General features: G+C 38.3%; 2 protein-coding genes across 3 annotated transcripts in view; one reads left to right on the top strand and one right to left on the bottom strand.

Annotated features, from left to right (window-relative positions):
• pcxb (pyruvate carboxylase b) overlaps window positions 1–22,476 on the bottom strand; it is a 292,116-nt gene that overhangs the window by 74,794 nt on the left and 194,846 nt on the right. The gene's annotated exons all lie outside the window — the stretch shown is intronic.
• The window catches only part of LOC129448877 (leucine-rich repeat and fibronectin type-III domain-containing protein 4), a 41,582-nt gene continuing 28,086 nt past the window's right edge, over window positions 8,981–22,476 (top strand). Inside the window, exons 1-2 of the mRNA XM_055211568.2 lie at window positions 8,981–9,986; window positions 12,417–13,111. The gene's annotated coding sequence lies outside the window, so the exon portion shown is untranslated. The remainder of the gene's footprint in view (window positions 9,987–12,416; window positions 13,112–22,476) is intronic.

The following is a 22,476-nucleotide window of genomic DNA, read 5'->3' as shown; positions in this document are numbered from 1 at the left end:
AGATTTTGAAATACTCAGACCGGCCTGTCTGGCACCAACAACAATGCCACGCTCAAAACTGCTTAAATCACCTTTCTTTCCCATTCTGACATTCAGTTTGGAGTTCAGGAGATTGTCCTGACCAGGACCACACCCATAAATGCATTGAAGCAACTGCCATGTGATTGATTGATTAGATAATTGCATTAATGAGAAATTGAACAGGTGTTCCTAATAATCCTTTAGGTGAGTGTATACTTATTTACAAGAAACCATGCTAGACGCCGCACTTAGTGTGTTTTGCATCTGATATATATATATATATATATATATATATATATATATATATATATATATATATATATATATATATATATATATATATATATATATATATATATATATATATATATATATATATATATGAAATGTTCGTGGACTACCTAGAGACAATAAAAAACGTCAGCGCATTACAGTACTGATAGACTTTAAAAGGAAAACCCATTAAACTTAATTTAGACTGGGGTCCATTTCATTGACAGTGCAGTATTCAGTGGGAAGTTTTGAATTGTAATATGTGCTCTCTGAGCACTCTCATTTATTTCTTGATGGCTACTATAAATGCATTAGCATTGCAGACAGCTGCAGTTCAGACCATAACAGAACACAGCACAAAAAATGAGGCCCCAGATTACAGCAATCAAAACACCAGCACACACAGCTCACCGCACCAATAAACACTGGTGTGTGCGTGCGTCTATATGACAAAGAGAAATAATGTGTACGGGAAGAACTGAAAATCCAGACAGAATCTGTGTGTTTTATATGACAGACAGACAGGCAGGGCAAAACGAGAGAGAAAGAAACCCATGTGTGTCAAAGTGAGACGTAAAACATCTTGTGTGGAACCGAAAATGTCAGATCTCACTAAATCTCTTTCAGAATCTAATATGACATCTAACTGACACTACATCTCAAGGTTGCAAACATCCATGAGCGGGCACACACAAGGATGTTCTTAAGTCTTACGTCACTCCGTGCGGTCTAGAAGGGGATCAAAAATCAATTACCCAGAAAAACTTGAGAGAAAATAAGGGGATTTCTCCAGTGGAGTTATTAGAGGATTTAATACAGTTTTCCCTCCTTTTCTTCTTCTGCTTGGATCAGATGATGAAGTATGAACCGTTATGAAAAGATAAGGAGGATGGGGAAAGATGGAGGGGTGAACAGTTCTCAATGAAAGAGAGACATACTGTATTTTGTTGTATCGTTGTTACCTTAATTTGGTTTCACTGTCACTCCTTTGAAGCCCTGCAGGGTCAAATTCAGTCTCTGCATTTGCTTCACTGGTTTCACTTAACAGATCTGACCTTATGTTGCTCTTGCCGTAAACCGTTTTATCTTTAATCATGCCACAGTCTTTCAATAGAGAATATCCTCACTCTTCCATTCTGCAGTTATTGTTCTTTTTTTAATTTAAATCAATTCTGTTTGATTAAATTCAATTAGTGTTAATTCATCTTGCATTATATTCAAGTCAATTCGTTCTGTTTAGAATAAATCGAATTTGATTTAATTCCATTTGTAAGTGAAATCAGTTGGACAATATTCACTGTACTGTAGCGCAACTCAGTTCAGATCAATTTGGATAATTATTTGTAAATCCATATTTAACTGCAGTATGGCTAATACAGAAGAATATAAAACTAAGATTCACACACCTTAGTTAACTTCAAATTCAGGGACATTTCAAGGACTTTCCAGGTCCAATATCCTCAAATTCAAGGACTAAATGTGGGGACACATTCAAGGGAGAGCAAGGTTACATCCAGGCACCTTTTAAGATACATTGTTACAGATTCCGTTCGAGGGATCTCACGATGTGTCACTGCGGTGACACTTTGGGGACGCCTCCAGTGCGTCTGAATGTGTATATAAAATTCGACCAATGGTGAGGCTTAACGACAAAGACAGGGTGACACGGAAGCCAGGAAGTAAATCGCTATCTAAAATATTGCCAAAGACGGCATTTCAGGGACGCAGGAAGTATGGCAAGGGAGACACAGCGTCTCGTTCCCTTCTCAGGAAACAACAGTAACATACGTAACCCGAGACGTTTTCATGTGTCAAATACAACTATATGCAAAAAAGCATTTTGGTGTGAATCAACATTCGCATACAGAAAATATAAGCATTTAAAGCGAACAGTTTAGCATGTGTGCTTAAAAGGCTAGAAATTTCATGATATTATCCTACACTACAAAGTGAATAATATGGATTTTTTCCCAGAAAAAACATCTTGCATAAAATAGATTCAAGCACTTTCAATGACCTGTATCTACTGTATGTATATTTCAAAAACTTCCCAGGGCCTTGAATTTTTTCTCCCAGATTCAGAAAACTTTCAAGGATTTCAAGGACCCGTGAGAACCCTGACAGTCCTGTATTCAGGAACCAATGCCAAATTTACCCCGATTGATGGCAAAGAGAAAAAATAACCGAAATGTTATGTATGAGGCCAGTGACTCTTTGCTTAATCGTTTAGAAAAAATGCACAAACAAACAACAAACAAATTACACAAATGCATGGAAATCCATGCAAAATAAGGGACTGAGACAGTTAAATTAAGGGCTTGTTATGTGTCTGTCTAGCAAACCAATGTAAGTGTGGTCCTGTCAGTGTAATTGACATATTTACGCATAAAGTTGATACCACAAAGACACACACACACACACACACACACACACACACACACACACACACACACACACACACACACACACACACACGCACACATGCACGCACACACAGCTTTCCTTATTCTTCTTAAATGTGTGAAGCCATTAGTGCATAAATAAGGGCCTGTCAAGTAATCTGTCTTTTCATCCACCCATCTGTCTCTTTCTCTCTCTTTCCACTAAATCGCTAAAGTGTGTTGGCAGACAAAGTAAACAGAGAACAGCATTTCTGTCAAGGCGTCCGTCACAAAATTTCACTGTGAAGAAAAGTTTTATACTGGGATCTGCTTTAATACCGGCTTCATGCGCTGTCCATGGTGCTGAATGTACTTTCTTAAAAAAAGGTTCCAAACAGAGAGAGAGAGAGAGAGAGAGAGAGAAAGAGAGAGAGAGGGGGGGTAGTGTCTGACGGTGAATGTGATGCATCTGTGTCTGTGAGTAATTGTCTTTGGTTTTTTGGTGTGTTGTGACAATGGTGTGAGTATACCTTATGACTAAGTGTGTGTTAACATGATTAAATATAGAGGAACAAGCACACATTGCTTTCACACACAGACAAACACACATGCTTGTATTGGGGGAAGAGGGTGGGGTGGCATCACAGCACTATGTGAGAAACATTTTGGAAGAAATGTTGGACAATATATGCTACAAATTAAGGGCTCGCTATAGTTGTTCGTAGGTCCTACAGCGTAACTGTGACGGCATAGGTTCCGTGTCGGTTTTAATTTATACTTTTGCGTCGTCGTCCGCGCAGATCGCTGGTATGCAGTATCCACCTGTGTAACCACATTAGCAGCGCGACCGTTAAAGAAGAAGAAGGTTGGCAAGTTAACCCCCAAACGAAGAAGAAACAGCAACTTTTTGTATGATTTGAGAAGACCAGCAATGATGGAAGTAAATAAACAGCGACTTTTGTTGCAGTTTGAGTTAAATCACTCCTCAACTTGGCTCATCTTTGTTTTCACCGCCGAAACGGAAATACCTATGAGGCAGTTTTTTTACCTGATGAAAGGGGTTCTGGTGGACCGATCACAGCGTTTGCGGTCCGCGTAGAACTGACACGCTGTTAAAAATTTTGCGAAATGCACGTCAGGCTACGCAGAGCTACGCACAGGCTACGGATAACCTACGGCATAGAGTTTTCGCACGACTATAAATCTGGCTTTAATGGTAACACAACATTTAAATGCCACCAATGCACACACTAATTACAACTGCTACTTACAAAAATATATCCTATTATATTTAAAAAAAAAAAGATTTTCACATGATGTTTGAGTAAGATAAACATACTTGGCTGTGATGCAGGGATTAAGTCAAGCTTTAAATCCATAATAACAATTAATGAAGTTGATAATATTCAACACATGAAAAGTTTATGGTGTTAGAGGAATGAAAAAAATGGTCACAAGGGTGAGCTAAGTGGTCATTCATTTTCTTTACTATTGTGATTGACAGATTACATAAATATGTCCAAACCTTTTATGCCATTTATTAGGCCTGGGTATTGCGACCAATGGCGATGCTATTTTTTTCTGTATATGGCTTCAATTTGGACGAACTTGATAAATAATCAGTATTTTACAAATTGTATTTATTCTTAAATTGATTTTTGTTGTGCTGTCACTTTAAATGAATATTCCACTTTCATAAAACAAAAATCCCAATAATGTACTCACCCCATCTCATCAAAGATGTTTATGATTTCTTTGTTCAGTTGAAAAGAAATTAAGTTTATTGAGGAAAACATTCCAGGTTTTTTCAAAATTTAATAGACTTTATTGGACCACAACAGTTCACAGTTTTAGTGCAGTTTAAAATTGCAGTTTTAATGCAGCTTCAAAGGGCTCTAAATGATCCCAAACGAGGCACAAGGGTCTTATCTAGCGAAACAATTGTCATTTTCGGCAAGGAAAATAAAAAATATGCACTTTTAAACCACAACTTCTCGTCTTGCACCAGGTGTGACGCGCCAGTGCGACCTTACATATTGCGTAATGACGTCGAAAGTAACGTAATGTAACGTCACGCGTTACATATGTGAAACACACACTTGGGACCATTTTAAACTGACACAAAGACATTATTTAGTATCGTTCCACATACAACAACTTTGGAACGGTCATAATTACGTAATACTTAAGGTCACGCTCGCAAGACAAAAAAGTTGTGGTTTCTGGACGAAAATTACTATCAATTCGCTAGACAAGACCCTTTTGCCTCGTTTGGGATTTTTTTAGAGGCCTTTGAAGCGGTGTTTTAACGACAATTTTAAAGTGCATTGAAACGGTAAACTGTTGAGGTCCAATAAAGTCTATTAAAGCTGCAGTCGGCAAGATTTTTGTGATCATTTTTACTGAAAGCGACAATATGCTCTGATAGAACAACATAAATTAGACTGTTTATGAAAACACCTACACTTAGAGTCTGTTATTTGTTTGGCAAAAATCCACCGCTCCCGGTTCATCTGGTCCAATCAGCGCAGGCCAGTTCATCTGGTCCAATCAGCGCAGGGCTGTGTAAAATCTGCCTGTCAATCACAGTTCCTGCACACGCCACAGATCCCCCGTCGTGTGCATAACAATTTCACATGCATCCGCCTGAAATTCACAGGTGTGTTGGATTAAACGCAGTACGCAGCGTGACAGCAAAGAAAACATTTACTAACAACTTCCGATTCCTCGGTTAACAACCAGCTAGGAGAACAACCAAGGAAAAGAAAACAACCAAGGAAACAAAGATAGAAAGCGACCATGCCCGTAATAAAACTAGGATCAATAACAAACCGGAATTTGAAAGGTGGAGAGATCTATGAGATTTTAAAGGGTTCAAGCTGGATGCAGAGCTTGCCACATTTCTTCTCGACAGGTAATTGTATTCTTCTCGACCATTGATTGTATTTCTGAGTGTTATGTAAGTAATCTCAGAATGCTTGCACACACACTGACGAGGATGAGCTGGATGGGAGGTTGCCCGGTGGTAGTGTGGGAGGGGCATGAAAATTGTAAACATTCAAAATCATATAAATCTTTAAATTGAGAAAAATCCCGGAATGTTTTCGTCAAAAAATGGTATTTCTTCTTGTCTAAATAAAGAAAGACATAAACATATTGAATGACTTGGGGGTGAGTTAATAATCGAAATTTTTGTTTTATGAAATTGGAATATTCATTTAAGACCTACATGTAATGGACTGATCTACACTGTAAAACCTAAAAGTTAACTCAACTCAAACCATTTAAGGAAACCTGATGCATTAAACCATTTAAGTTTTAAAACGCATACATTTGAGTACTGTGAACTTAAACAAATTGAGTCATATGCAGTTATGCACTTATATTTAAGTTCACACTACTTAAATATAAGTGCATAATTGCACATGAATTAAGTTCACAGTACTCAAATGTATTTGTTTTAAAACTTAAATGGTTTAAGGCATCCGGTTTCCTTAAATGGTTTGTTAGGTTTTACAGTGTAACATACATGCATTTTCTTTCTGAATTGCTCACATTTACACAACAGACTATGTTTATGAGTATAATCACGACATTTTGAAATAATTTGGGTAAATATGTCCGTTTATGCGCAAGGAAACGTGAAACCAGTATTTGCACGCAGTCTGAAGCCTTAAGATGCGGCTTGCAGGATAGCGCATTAAAGGAATAATCTACTCATTTTCAATATTAAAATATGTTATTACCTTAACTAAGAACTGTTGATACATCCCTCTATCATCTGTGTGCGTGCACGTAAGCGCTGGAGCGCGCTGCGACGCTTCGATAGCATTTAGCTTAGCCCCATTCATTCAATGCTACCATTTAGAGATAAAGTTATAAGTGACCAAACACATCAACGTTTTTCCTATTTAAGACGAGTAGTTATACGAGCAAGTTTGGTGGTACAAAATAAAACGTAGCGCTTTTCTAAGCGGATTTAAAAAAGGAACTATATTTTATGGCGTAATAGCACTTTTGGGAGTACTTCGACTCGTCTGAAAAGTCCGCTCCCCTTCTCACTTTCATAATGGGAGAGGGAGGGTGTTACTGCGCCGAGTCGAAGTACTCCCAAAAGTGAGATTACGCCATAAAATATAGTTCCTCTTTTAAAACCGCTTAGAAAAGCGCTACGTTTTATTTTGTACCACCAAACTTGCTCGTATAACTACTCGTCTTAAATAGGAAAAACGTTGATGTGTTTGGTCACTTCTAACTTTATCTCTAAATGGTACCATTGAATGAATGGGGCTAAGCTAAATACTATCGAGGCGTTGCAGCGCGCTCCAGCGCTTACGTGCACGCACACAGATGATATTGGGATGTATCAACAATTCTTAGTTAAGGTAATAACATATTTTAATATTGAAAATGAGTAGACTATTCCTTTAAGATCTGTTTCAGATCTTCTTTAAAGAATAACTAAACCCAAACCAACTATTTTTAGTTAATGATCTGTAAGAATCGGGCTTTATTAGTGCTGTTCATTTGCTTTTTGCACTTTTTTAACCTTTGGGTATGAAGTGTTTCAATGCTACAACATATGGAGTAAAAACATCTGAGTGCTGCCCTCTTCAGGTTGAACGGTGGCTACTGCAGTTGAATTTTCCTATTAGATGTTGCGGTACTGCGTGACGTAAGCGGTACAGCCCTACGTAAGCAGGTTCAAGCTCACCATGCCCTTGTTACGATCTCACCACACCCTTGGTACGAGCTCAGTTCGTCTCCTCTATCTCCTTTGGGGTCTGCCCACTTTTCTTGCATTTTTCAAATATTGCCAGTGGGTGGAGTCAGGCTCTGACCAGGGGTTAAGTTACTCTTTAAAGATTAAAAACACATGCAAATGATCAACTTTCTTAACCATCATTAGCACTGGCCTGAACATCGTTCACCCTTGCACCGGATTATTGGGCACTCCTTACAAGCCCTCCCTGAAGTAAAGCAAGCACATAAAGAATCCATACAGGGATTTAATTGTTTTGCTAAATTGAAGAGAATCAATACGTTTGACCCAGCCCTACCATTTATCCATTATTACGGCTCTTAGTGAATGTTGGAATTTAGTAAGTGAGCGTTAACTCTACTTTAATCCTGACATCCAAACACAGTTTGGAACATCTACACACCGATTTCTTTCACTATGCATGCACATTTATTTTATAGCTAGGCCATTTTTAGCAATACAGCCAAGCACATATATTGGTCTATCACTAAGAATAAACTTTGAAATTGTGCTGGTTATGAATGGTGCTACAGTACACACCACTGCGGCCCCTAATCAGATGAACAAATGAGGTCTGTCACATCTAAATAGCCTTCATTTCTAATAAACAATGCTGGGAACATCATGCAGCAGAAACAAATACACACACAGAAACACACACACACACGCCCTTGAAACCTAAGCGGTTAACAGCTATACAAGGCAATGCATGAATACATTATTTTCAGGACTTTATACTATATAGTCCTAATTTATAGAAGTCTGGATTTATTTGTCGATGACGGGGTTTGTGTGTAAATGGGAATTTTTATCAGTGCTGGCGTGTGATGGTTTGTGGTTGCTAGAATGTGGTCACCGTTCTACGAGTTATTATGGAAATAAACCAGGCAACAGATATTGTGAAATGCCTTTAAAATGAAAAATGACACCAATAAAAATTTCCAACTTTCTCTTAAGACAATGCCATTACATTTCTTCACCCTGTTTCTCTCTCTCGCTCATTACTCTTTGTGTTTGCCTTTAACTGGGTAAATGTGAAGGCTGTTCATAACTCATCTATTCCAATAATAACTAATAAGACAAGACAAATATAGCAGGCAGAGATGGAGAAAGGAACCAATAGTGGAACGGCTAGATACATTACACATACCTGTTCCCACACATATAATTTCTATTACTCTTTCTCTCTTTTGTACAGAAACAATGTGTGCATGTAATTTGTGTCATGCAAATAGAAAATGAGCCGAAACAGAATTGCTCGATTTGTATTGCTAAAACCAGAAAATGATGTATTTTCGAACCAGGTCCCCCTCTGGATTTTCATAATGCGTTTTTAGAATAGCAGCTTTCAATTCATGAGAAAAATAAGGTTGACTAAATAAATTAAACGCAGTGTTTTTTTTTAAATGCACGCTGCTAACAAGTTACCCCATGAGAACAACAGCATTTGTCCATTTCATCATGCATGCATCTCACATTCTTACAGTTAGCTGAATGTCCAGCTTTTTGCAAATCGCATTTTAAAGCATGCAACGGTTTTAAAATTCATGGTTTGTGCGACTGTATAAACAAAACATAAAAGTCTCTTCCAGTAAAATGTAAAATAAGGTAAGACCTTGTTTTACCCATGAACGTGCAAATAGTGATTCTGAAAAGCCATTAGAAATTCCTGAGGGAACCCAAATTGAATTAGCCTTTCGGGTAAATCTCAAATTGACGTCATGGAGAAGAACTCTGTAAGACTTCATGTATACGACTGTGTAAATTAGCATCAGGAGGAGGAACTATAGGCAGCTCACAGCAGGCAGCATCAATATTCTCTATATGTTTGATGTATTCTCACTCTCTCTCACATCCATTTCTCCATACTTAGCTCTATCATCTCTTCTTCTGACTCTCCCTCGCTATCCTGACCATCTCGCTCATCCAATACTGCTGGAGGGTGTCCATCTCTCACTTTCTCTCTTTTTCTCTCTCTCTCTCTGCCTCTCTCAGCCCCCTCCCTCCCTCTCGCTCGCTCTGTATGAGTGCATGTAGCGAGACTCGTTCATCAGTTGCTCGCTGGCTCTCGCAAACATCTCACCTGCTTCCGAGATGTGAAACGAAAAAACAATGACAGGAAGCGTGAGAGAAAGAAATTCGATCCGACGCGAAGTGCACGAGAAGAGTACGAAGGGGAACTGCTAAAAATATCCACCACTACGAAAATGTCAATTTGCTCTCGTTCACTCTAATGTCTCTTCTGTCGGTTTCTGGATACCTGGCTGGAGGGATTAACAATGACTTAAATTTCAATCAGCAGCAGCAGGAGAGAAAGAAACGGGGATGAAAAAGGAGGAGTTTGTCCTCTGAAGAGATTCAGCGGTGCACAGCTGGTAAGAGCGAGAGAGAGAAACAGACTGAGAGAGAGAGAGAGAGATACAGAGAGGGAAGGAGAGCCGGAGTCCGAAGAAGAGAGAGAAAGAGGGTCTTGTTTCTTTTTCGAGGAAGCCAGGAGTCGAATCGCCGTTTTCTCCCGGACTGCTCGACGGGAAATGCCGAAAAACCAGGTTTGTGTTATACATCAATTGAAATAGATATAAAAAAAAATATTTATTGAGAAAGCAGAAGATTTCTGATTTGCAGACAAAAATGGATAAAGAAAAAAGAAAAATACAGATTTATACAATTGTATTTTCTACAATTGAATGAAAAGATGTGACACAGGGATGATTCCTACAATAGATGAATGCTTGTCAGTCTGCATGGTGATATGCATGATACCATATAAGACAGCTGTACACACACACACACACACACGCACGCACACACATGCACACACACTAACTAGTAGTCACAGCTTTCTCATACACAAAGCAGCACACACTGTCACCACACCTACAGATTAAAAAACACTCTGTCTGGGTCTGTGATGCTCTCGACATGCACACACGCACACACAAACACGCACACACACGAACACACACCGAGTGTAGGTGTTTAATTTGAATGCTGTCTCTGTGCTGTCTTAGCCCCGCTCAAGATGAATGACAGGTTAAAGAGAAAACAAAAATAACTAGAGATGAGTGCGTGTGTGAGCAAGTGTGTTATAGAGCGAAGGAGAGAGACGGAAGGTGAGAGACAAAATGACAAGAAACCACTTCTGTGACATTTTAAAGAAGCATCAGTGTTTTGGGAAACTGAAGGAGGTGAAAACAGAAAATAGAGAGTGACAGAGAGGAAGAGAGATGACTAAAGGAGAGAAATATGCATGTTTGGGAGAAGTGTAAAATGGAGAAATGACAACGTAGGGTGGGGAGTGGGAACAACTGGAGAAAGCTCTTCAGGGTCCTGTGATGAGGAGATCTGCTTGGGTCATCTAGGGTATAACCTAATAATTGGGCTAGAAAAAGGGGGGCTAGCATTAAAATTTTGTTGTAGGCCCTGTGAATTCAACAGTAAATGACAGACTTATTTATGATTTATTCCCTTCTTATAGGGACATAAAAATCACACATTATATTTCTTTTATTTCTAAACTGTTTCTACTATAGCACTGAGATTAAAGGGATAGTTTCCCCAAAAATTCTGTCATAATTCCCCCCCATGTTTTTTTTAAACCTGCAGGAGTTTCTTTTCTCTGTTGGAGACAAAAGAAGATATTTTGATAAATGATGGAAAGCACAGAGTTGACAGTACCCATTGACTTCCATTGTATGTTTTTCGTACAATGGAAGTCAATGGGTACCGTTAACTGTGTGGTTACCATCATTTATCAAAATATCTCATAGATCAGGGGTCTCCAAACTTTTTATGAGCAAGGGCTACCACAATGGATAAAACCATCTGGAGGGCTACTTTTTGATATAGTCTACTTAAAACTTTTTTGTTTTGCTTGTTTATTTTATTTTATTTGACTTGTTTATATGTTTTAGTATTGTTTAAAATTTTAACATACGTAAACCAAGCCAAGCTAATATAAAAAAAAATATGTAATGAATAAATAATACAGTTGAGACTATTAATAGAATGTGCTTTGGCGGGCACCTCACAGACTCTGTCCGGGCTACCTGGGCACCACGTTGGTGACCCCTGTCATAGATGTTTAGAACAACATGAGGGTGAGTAAATGATGACACAACTTCAATTTTTGGGCGAATTAACCCTTTAAAAACATGAGCTGAAGCTGAGATATTATGCTATGCTTTTCATATTTTGTATTTATCCACGGTTTCCTTGGCATTAAATGGAGAGAAAAGAAGCTAAAGTTTAAAGAGCACCTATTTCATTGCTAAAAACAACATTATTTTGTGTATTTGGTATAATACAATGTGATTGCGTGGTTTATGGTTAAAAATAATTATTATAACACATTATTTTCCATATACCATACATTTTTATAGCTCCAGATTTCACTCTCTTCCTAAATGCATGGATTTGAAAAGCTCTGTGTCCCTGATTGGACAGCTAATATGTACTTTGTGATTTGCCTGAATACCTCTGAAGTCAGATGGAAATGTGACGCTCCTTACCATGTTTGAAAGATTCGGATGCAATGCTAACAGGAGTTACCTTACAGGCTGTGAGTCCAAGTGGGAGGAATTATGATAATGTCGGTCTTGTCTACATCACCAATCCCAGGAAGTTTACTGTGTTTGTAGTCCAATAAAACAGATTTACGTTGGAGACGATAACTCGCATCATTGTTTACTTTTGGGTTTGTACCTTTTGCATATCGTTAACATGTACTAATACACACCTACACACCAAAGGAAATGTAAAAACGTGAATCGGACAATAGATGCTCTTTAATGAAACAACTGAAACCTATACGTGTTCATAATCACCATTTCAAACGCTCTAAAATTGCAACCTCTGAGCAACAAAAACAGGTCTCTGTGTTATTTCTCCCTTTTTAGCATCTCTACAAATGTGTGTTCACGATGAATTTGATATAAACGTAATGTTTTCTTCCCTCTCCTTCATTTCTCATAATTCAGGAGCATCTCTAGGTTGCGCCACCCTCCCTTCTCTTTCTCCGTGTACTTGCTTTGCTGTGAGACAATACAGCCATTCCGGCTCACTGGAATTCTACACTTAAAGATGGAAAAACAAACATCTGAAACGAGGAATACTTGAGAACAACAATCATCATTAGGAGGACAACCAACAAGGCATAAATCTGGAATAAACAAACAGAAGCACAGAGCTAGAACGAGAAGTGGGGAGGTTTTAATATGAGCCCATGAACACGTATGGCAGGTGGGTGAAAAGGAGAAGGAAAAAGGTGTGAACAAAACAAAAACAGCAGGATCCTGGAAAACAGCTGGATAGATGCCAGACTGGAAGAACATGGTGTGAGAATTCTTAAATACGTTCGCTGTGGAATCGGGGAACTGCTGCAAGGCCCCAAGGCCAAAATGTTTAACAGCAGGAACATTTTAAAAAGGGAAGACGACATCCTGGTATTTTCCACAAGCAAATATAGAGGAAATACAAGTGGAATTGAAGGTCTGACACAGTCTTTGTGTTTGAAGTATGCGTGTGGCAACGAGATAGACAAGCAGACACTTCTCCACACTGCCATACGCACCTGAGTTTGGATTAACGCACAGCACTAAATCGCAGACACGCGCAGATAAAAGCACGGAAATGAGAAGCTAATTGTGTCCTGGGATCAACACAGACAAGAAAGGTAAAAACTCAATACACACTCACATTTTGGAGAGGTTAAAAACTAATGGACATGGTCATTGATTGAATTGGGAAACGCTGAAGGATGCAGGGCAGAAAATCTTTACCAAGCTTTTGTAAACACTGTCTTGGTATACATTCTTAAACGTACAGTTTTCCAGCCTCCCAAGTGGGAAATGGTATTGGTTAAAGGTTGATCTTTCAGAGCCATAATGGAGGGCTGAGATGTTTTGTGATAGTATCATTAATTGTCTTGTTCTTAGATCTTTCTACTACAAATCCTTAAAGGATTAGTCCATTTTCAAAAATCCAGATAATTTACTCACCACCATGTCATCCAAAATGTTGATGTCTGTCTTTGTTCAGTCGAGTTTTTGAGTAAAACATTCCAAGATTTTTCTCATTTTAATGGGACTTTAATGGACCCCAACACGTAACAGTTTTAATGCAGTTTAAAATTGCAGTTTCTAAAGGACTCTAAACGATCTCAAACGAGGCATAAGGGTCTTATCTAGCGAAACGATTGTCATTTTTGACAAGAAAAATAAAAAATATGAACTTTTAAACATATTTTAACAACTTCCGGTCCTGTGATGCGCCGGTGCGACCTCACGTAATACGTCATCACGTCAAGGGGTCACGGATGATGTATGCGAAACTACGCCCCAGTGGTTTACAAGTGTGGAGAAAGAGGACCGTTCCAAAGTTGTGGTATGTCGAATGATACTAATTAATGTCTTTGTGTCAATTTATTGTTTAAAATGGTCCGCAAATGTGCGTTTCATTATACGTAACACGTGACCTTTCCACGGCATTCCGCAATTATGTGAGGTCGCGCTGGCAGGACACAGGACCGGAGATAGACGAGAAGTCGTGATTTAAAAGTGCATATTTTTTATTTTTCTTGTCAAAGACCCTTATGCCTCGTTTGAGATTGTTTAGAGTCCTTTGAAACTACAATTTTAAACTGCATTAAAACTGTTAAGTGTAGGGGTCCATTAAAGTCCATTAAAATTAGAAAAATCACTCGAAAAACATAATTTCTTCTCTACTAAACAAAGAAAGACATCAACATTTTGGATGACATGGTGGTGAGTAAATTATCTGGATTTTTTTTTAAAGAAAATGGACTAATCCTTCAACAGAAATGAATGAGAACATTGTCAATATTCAGTAAGAGCTATACAATTAATGTGAAGATACAATAATTTTTTCTTGGGAAAATGTGTTGAGAAATGTTTGCACTGATATTGAAATTGACTTTCAAGTGACTTTAATATCTTGGCAAACCCAAGCAGTTTGTGTAGAGATCACATCTGAAACTCCAAATAACTAAAGATCACAAGAATTGTGTCTAGGGACTTAAGCACTTAGCTTCATTTAATCTCTCATTAAGCACCTTTCAGGATAAATAATTGCGGTATTTAAATTGTTGTGTGTTATCCTCCTAACCTAGTTATATATGCAATGTCAAAAAATGAAAAACACTAGAATACATCAAACTACATTGTTGCATCAAACTACATTAGCGCTGGCAATAACAATGGGTGTGTGTTTTCAGATGCTACCACTCATATGCATGCATCTGCTCCCATGGCACTGGAACCTTGACACACACCAACCCACACACAAAGAGAGAGAGACACACACATCCAACGAATACAGATGTGCATTTCCAGTTATTTTTAGACTATAGGGTATGTTGTGTGAGCCATTTATTTCTCCATCACTATCCTCTCTCTTGCTCTCATATTCCTGCACATGTCCAATAGTAGTTAATGCAGTGACACAAAACCGAGATTGATTTTACAGTGCTATAATGACGACACGCATACACAGACACACAAACAGCTGAAGTGCTCTAGTCCCTCTCTATTCAGAGCACACACTTCTCTTTGCATATTCATGCGCAGACATAAGACACTTAACACTGCTCTATAGCCACTCACGCTGTACTAGTTTCTCTGTGTCTCGCTAAGTAAAAGAGAGGTTGCTTTAAAAGTTGCATGGGTGCGCTTTGTCACCATGCCAACATCTATGCCAGCGACCCATAGTTCATGGACCACCCCACAATACGTTTGGCTATTTATTCTCACAGTCTGTATCCGAGTTCTCTCTTTTCTGATCAAAGTGGGCAATTGACCAATCATTTGCTTCGCTAGCTCAAGTCCAATCAAAAAAGTTTTCATGTTTTAGCTCTTTATTCCAGTTTTCATGTAGTATAACAGTGTTCCTACTACTTGCATGAGCAGTGCAAAAGTCATGAGTTTGAACACGCATATGGATAAAAAATGCATGGATTGAATATACTGTTACTTGCTTTGGATAAAAGCATCTGCCGAATGCTTCAACATTAAAGTTTTTATTCTTCTACAGTACTTCCTTATTTGCAGTTAACCTTCTTCATAAAAACCACATATACAGTAATTCCTCCTTCCATTCTTTTCTTTTCATCCCTCTTACCTTTCTCTACTTTACGTCTCAGCTTTATGTCTATCTACTCTCTCTATTCGTCTCTGTGTCCTTGCAACAGCAGCATATAAACAGAATGGGTTCATTAACTGTTACCTTGTACTGTAGCTGTGCAGGAACAAAAGATTTTGAAGGTAGACAGCGCGTGTGAAATAAAGGGAAGCTGGCTGAGCTTTAAACATTGGTTTCCCACTATTCCTGGTGTTGCAGGAACAAATAAAGACAGTGTGGGTACATGCTGGTGTGGTTTTGGTCCAGATGGTGGACCAGCAGAGGCAAGCTGTTTGCCAACAAGCTTCTGCTTGTATAGATGGTTGGTCAAAGTACAGTAGTCAGGGTTCACACACCTTAGTTAACTTCAAATCCAAAGACCTTTCAAGGACTTTCCAGGTCCAATACCCTCAAATTCAAGGACTAAATGTGGGGACACATTTCAAGTGAGAGCAAGGTTACATCGTGTTACCTTTTAAGATACATTGCTACAGTTCCTTTCGAGGGAACTCACGCTGCGTCACTGCGGTGACACTTTGGGGACGCCTCCAGGGGTAAGTGTGTCTGAATGTGTATATCAAATTCAACCAATGGTGAGGCTTATTGACAAAGACAGGGTGACACAAGAGCCAGGAAGTATATCGCTATCTGAAATATTGCCAAAGACAGCGTTACAGGGACGCAGGAAGTATGGCAAGGGAGACGCAGCGTCTCGTTCCCTTCTCAGGAAACAAAAGTTACATATGTAGCCCGAGACGTTTTCATGTGTCAAACACAGCTATGCAAAAAAAGCATTTTGGTATGAATCAACATTCGCATACAGAAGATATAAGCATTTAAAGCAAACAGTTTAGCATGTGTTTAAAAGGCTAGAATTTTTATGATATTATCTTACACTACACAGGGAATAATATGGATTTTTTTTCGAGAAAACGTCTTGCATAAAATAGATTCAAGCACTTTCAATGGCCTTGAGTAGTTTTTAATGCTGTCCAGTTTTGTGCAACTTCAATCAACCAATCATTAGTTTCTACATTAACAGGGTTCCCACGGGTCTTAAAAATCCTTGAAAGTTTGTGAATCTGGAGGAAAAAATTAAAGGCCCTGGGAAGTTTTTGAAAATATACATACATAGACACTAGAGATGCGCGGTTGGCGGTCACAGAAGCGGACTCCGTGGATAAACCGCGGATCGGGCGGATGACGTGACGAAAAATAATATTTTAATTAAATTCGGGCGGGTGGCGGATCGACTGCTTGTTATTAGCTGTGTCCTTCTAAGCATGCGACCTTAAAAGGTGAGCACTCTGTCTTTCAAGGTGGCAGGCTCAGAAGTTCGCGAAGAGAACTGAAGACGGTCTAGCCTTCTGAGGACCCATAATTTGCGTCACATGTTGCACGCGCCCCCAGTAGCGCCCACCGCGCCTGTCAGCAATAAACAGCGGAGACATTTCTGACTTTTTAAAATAAATATGTAATCAGAAAAATATTAATTTATTTTAGAAAATATGACACATTGATGTAGATTAAACTATTCAACAGTATATCAAATAATCAACCTTAGAAATATACGCAACATAAACCGAATAATATTAACACAAAACATAACTTATAATACTAAAACAGTGACAATAAAAAGTTTTCTAATACACTTTTATTTAATAAAGGTTTTAATTGTTTGGGATAGCCTCAGCTGTTAAGGATCCATTCGTTCTATCATTAACAGCGCGGAGAAATGAGGACGCATTTTGACATAGCTCTTATCAACGCCGGCGAAGGAGGTACGTGGCAAACGCAAAAAATGAGAATTAAAAACAAAGGAAATAGAAGGTCAGAAAAGGGTTGCCTGGAATAAGTTTTACAAAGTGGTAAATCAGGATGACACCAGACAGTGCAGACTATGTAATTTGTGCGTTTAATTTAGGCTATTTATTTATTTATTTTTGTCCCATGTGCGCCGATCGGAGTTCACTGCTGATATTCTAGAGCTCTAGTCTCGCGGCTGTCATCAGCAGCGCCTTGCATCGCCCAGTCAGCGGATGGCGGGCGGGTGCGGTTTTGAAAACTGGTCAGAAACGTTGGTGCGGATGGATGGCGGACGGATGATGAGTTTTGTGATGCGGTTGCGGATGAAATAATAGCCCATCCGCGCATCTCTAATAGACACAGGTCATTGAAAGTGCTTGAATCTATTTTATGCGAGAAGTTTCTGGAAAAAAAAATCCATATTATTCCCTGTGCAGTGTAGGGTAATATCATAAAAGTTCTAGCATTTTAAACACATGCTAAACAGTTTGCTTTAAATGCTTATATCTTCTGTATGCGAATGTTGATTCATACCAAAATGCTTTTTTGAATAGTTGTGTTTGACACATGAAAACGTCTCAGGTTATGTATTTAACTGTTGTTCCCTGAGAAGGGAACGAGACGCTGCTTCTCCCTTGCCATACTTCCTGCGTCTCTGTAATGCCGTCTTTGGCAATCTTTTAGATAGCGATATACTTCCTGGCTCCCGCATCACCCCATCTTTGTCATTAAGCCTCACCATTGGTTGAATTTGATATACACATTCAGACGCACTTACCCCTGGAGGCATCCCCAAAGGGTCACCGCGAGTTCCCTCAAAAGGGCACTGTAACAATGTATCATAACAGGTAACACGATGTATCTTTGCTCTTGAACTGTGTCCCCATATTTAGTCCTTGAATTTGAGGGTATTGGACCTGGAAAGTCCTTGAAAGGTCCTTGCATTTGAAGTTAACTAAGGTGTGGGAACCCTGACTACTGCATGGTACTGTAGGTTTAAGAGGCTTTGTATGTGTCTATGTGTGCGAGCAGTATGAATGAAAGATATGGATTGACAGAAATATGGATCGTATTTTACAGAGGATCAAGAAGATTACAGTACAGTTATATTTTGCTGAATCACTGCTCAGAAAAAGAAAGCTGAATGGTAAGTACAAGACATTAGGAAAATGATGAGACAGACACACATACACACACACGCGCACGCACGCACGCACACACACACACACACAAACACACACACACACACACACACAAAGCTCAGACATTATTATAGAGAAACAAAGAGATAAGCAGATAGATACTTCAGGCTGTCAGATGGAGGAGGGGATGGATAGATGATGGATGAGCAAATGCATGAAGAAATAGGGATATGAACGGTTGGATGGATTGTCAGAAGGCACGATGGATCAATACAGGAGTCTGGCAGGAATGTACTCTTCTAAAATTTATCTTTGGAATTGCAAAGGTTTCTCCAGCTCTGCCTGGTACACCAAAACATAAATGCTCCCCTGTTGTTTACCAAAAATCTCGATACATTTGCTATCAAGTGGTATTTTTCTAAAAGAAACATCTCTAGAAATATTGCTAATATTAGGGTGTTTTCAAAACCCCTAGATATTAAATTTGGTGCATAAGTAGCCAGCCCTATTTGTGCTATAAAAATGAATGATATCTCAAATCATGGGCTATTGCTTTCTTAAGGGGGTTGCACACGGGATGAGAAGCGCAGCGCCGCGTCGCGTCTAGGACAACTTTGAGATATCGTACAATGGAAGTGCACATAAAATAACGCGAGCTTAGTCAGATAGCGTCTACCTTAAAATGCAAAATATACGTTAGCAGCAAATGTTAATCACTAACAATTTGGGACAGTGATGTTATTTAATGTTAAACTATGTGAGTGGGAAGTGTCCAGTGTCACAGCGAAAAGACGTCGCCAGGCATCGCTGGTGTGCCTACATTCATAGGAAATAATGTGTTCTGTTTTTAGTTTCATGGTGCAACGTTTCTCGTACAGTGTGCGACCCCCTTAAGTGACTGGACTTATGCTTTTAGCAGACAGGAAAAATAAAACGGATGAAAATGTTTCTAGAAAAATACTACAGAGAAGAATTGAGCTGTATCTAAGAATCAGGAAATAATAAAGAATTATGAGTTGCCAGTAAGCACCCACTACAGTAAAAAGCACACAGGACACCCTAGCAACCAACCAAGACATCCTAGCAACCACAAAGCAATGCATTAAAAAACACTAGAAACTATTTGTTTTCTCTTCTATTCTCTTTTCTTCTATCATTTTTAGAATTTCTTTTTAATCAGACACTTTTTCTCTCTCTTCTGAGTTCTTCTAAGACTTGATGGATCACTGCTGTCAGGTTGTCATCCTTCACCATATTAGTGCATCTGTGTGCACATGGGGACAAAAACCAAAGCAAATGTTTGCTCTTTTATAACCTATGATAGTTATTGGAAGTCTCATTTATGTCTCAGATTTTTTACTAAAAATTCCTTACACTATCAGAAAAAAGCTAGTAAACTGTTTTTTACTTCCAACTCTTTGCCCGCCAGCTTTCTTTAAATTTCCAGCTAGCGCCAGCATTTTTCATGATTTTCACAAAAGTTAATGCCTTCCAGAAAATGTTCTTCTTAAAATATATAAACATACAATATATTAAATGAAAGAAAACACCCTCTGCTTTAAAAAAAAAAAAAGTTTCATCCTACATTCATTGATTCTCTTTTTAATCACCTTTAAAATATGGGTAGGTTTCTTCAAAAACACAAATTTTGAACAAAAGCTAAGATAATTCTATTTTTGTGAAGGACTTTTGATAGAGATCAGATGCAGAGGGATCCTCAAAACTTACACGGACATACAACTGTTGCTACTTCCGGGTTGTGGAAGTGGATAAAAACAACACCTGGTGTATAATAGCAATATCGCGGAAAGCCGGAAATAATCGTCATTGGCAGGGAAGTGTTTGATCTTAATTGACGAGTTAATTCGTCAATGGCAGGGAAAAAGCTAAGATTTATCTGATACAAACTTGTTCTTTAAGGTTTAACATTGTACCCCAAAAGGTAAAATATTTGAATGTTTTGTATACCCATAAAGGTACAAAAAGGAACCTTTGAGGGTTCAGTGTCGTACCTCTTTATCTGACAGTATAGCAAAGATAAAAAATACACAGAAGAAACAAAAAAAGACAAATGTTGACATTCAGTGAGTGTACATAGCTGCAAAATTAATATGGCATAGCTCAGATAAATTGGTCTTGAGAGATTTGATGATACATATTTAGGTTCATATTAAAAACCTTTGCAGTCTATGCTACCTTGGAAAATCTAGCCAGATCTTAGGGGAATTTATGCGTATTTTACGAGTTGGCTAATTTGTATAAATCTGTATATCCAAAGTAAAATTTACAAAAACATACAATTATTAGACAAAAAAATTTGAAACCCCAACGTCACAGGGGCAAAAGCAAATCGTACAAAAACGTACGAATGTGGTCATACGAATTACCTACCTCATAAAATACATGCATCTGTAAATTTGTGACAATAAGATCTTCAGATTAAACAAATTTGGGATTAATCTGAGAAACGTGAGTCTCTATTTACTCTCTATTTCATCTCATCTATGTCTCTATGTCTATTTAATCTTCCATTGTAATGACTTTATGATGTTTAACCATTTTGTCTAGTTATGAAAGTGTGAAGGACAGTAGAAAATGGGTGATAATATGACACAGAAGATATAAAAAAGGGAGATAAAAACAAGAAATATGGTATCCATTTGCCAGCGTGTGTGTATGTGTGTGCGTGTTTGATCATGTGCATATGATTCATTTCTCATAAATGCAAGAGGCTTTAGAAAATCATTGATTCCCTTTGTTGCACACATAATAAATCTCTCAGATTGTTTCTCAATAAGATATTTCATACCACAGACTGATTAATATGAATGATATATATTTGCCTAAACCTAACTACAGCTCATCCTTTATCTCTACACAACACTATAATACAGACTTAAACTCGCTGTGACCCATGCCACCATCTCTCTCTCTCCTCTTCTGCACAAACATACACACACACAATCCAGCCAACACACAATTATTACAAAGCCTTCCTCTTTAAATTATATCACACCATACAGTCACCTGTACAGAATGTTGTTCAGTTCTTTTCCATTGTGCTTTTTGAGATATAACATTATAGTCCCTGCTTAGCAATTTAGTGGCCCAACGCAATTACACAGTTGCATCTTCAATGCTATGGTAAAAGTCGTCATACTGCCAATCTGTATTTGTTCGTCTGAATCGAATGTGATGAGATAAAAGACAGCATAATGCAAAATAATACAAAGACAGAATAGACATGTCTTTCTATTGTGTTGCTTTTCACTACATGGAAAAACTCACAAACAGCCGATGGGGTTTGAGATTTATGAATGAAGACTTAATTGGTTCTCTTAATCTGCCAAACCATCATGAATCTAACAAACTACTCTTCGCATTCATCAGAGCACTTACTGAATTAACATCTGACTCCAATACTGACTAGATGGCTATGTTATGGTATTGGCAGATAAAAGCATATTTCCTACTATCAGACATTGGCTGATTGGTTAAAAACAGCAAATGATCAGGGCAGAATATATCCTCACCATTAAAAGGGACAGAAAAACGCATCAGAACTCATGCTGTGTGATTATTTTTAATTGGGTGACAGTGACAGCAGAATTTCAGTAATGCCATAATACCTTGAAACAAGAAGTAAAAAGCAAAACTATCATTTCTATTGGTGTCAGTAGATGTCATTCACTATCAGATGAGAACAATAAGATTAAGTAGCACAATAAAACCATGATAACATAATAATAAACATGTTTTAACAAAAAACTCTTCATATATTAAGTATAGTATAAACTAAATTCTAAAATATATTATCCGTCACTGTCACCCGTGTTGTCAGAAATCGCCAAGCTTCCATTGAAATGAATGAGATTGCGTCTCTCATTGCTAGTCGCTGGTGGTGTGCAGCAGCTTAACACTGTGTCTCTATACTCTGTTACAAATTGCAGCTGTA

The sequence above is a fragment of the Misgurnus anguillicaudatus genome, chromosome 21 (assembly GCF_027580225.2).
Source record: "Misgurnus anguillicaudatus chromosome 21, ASM2758022v2, whole genome shotgun sequence".
NCBI lineage: Eukaryota > Metazoa > Chordata > Actinopteri > Cypriniformes > Cobitidae > Misgurnus > Misgurnus anguillicaudatus.
The sequence above is the reverse complement of the archived record's forward strand: the minus strand, read 5'-3'. Positions and strand labels throughout refer to the sequence as shown.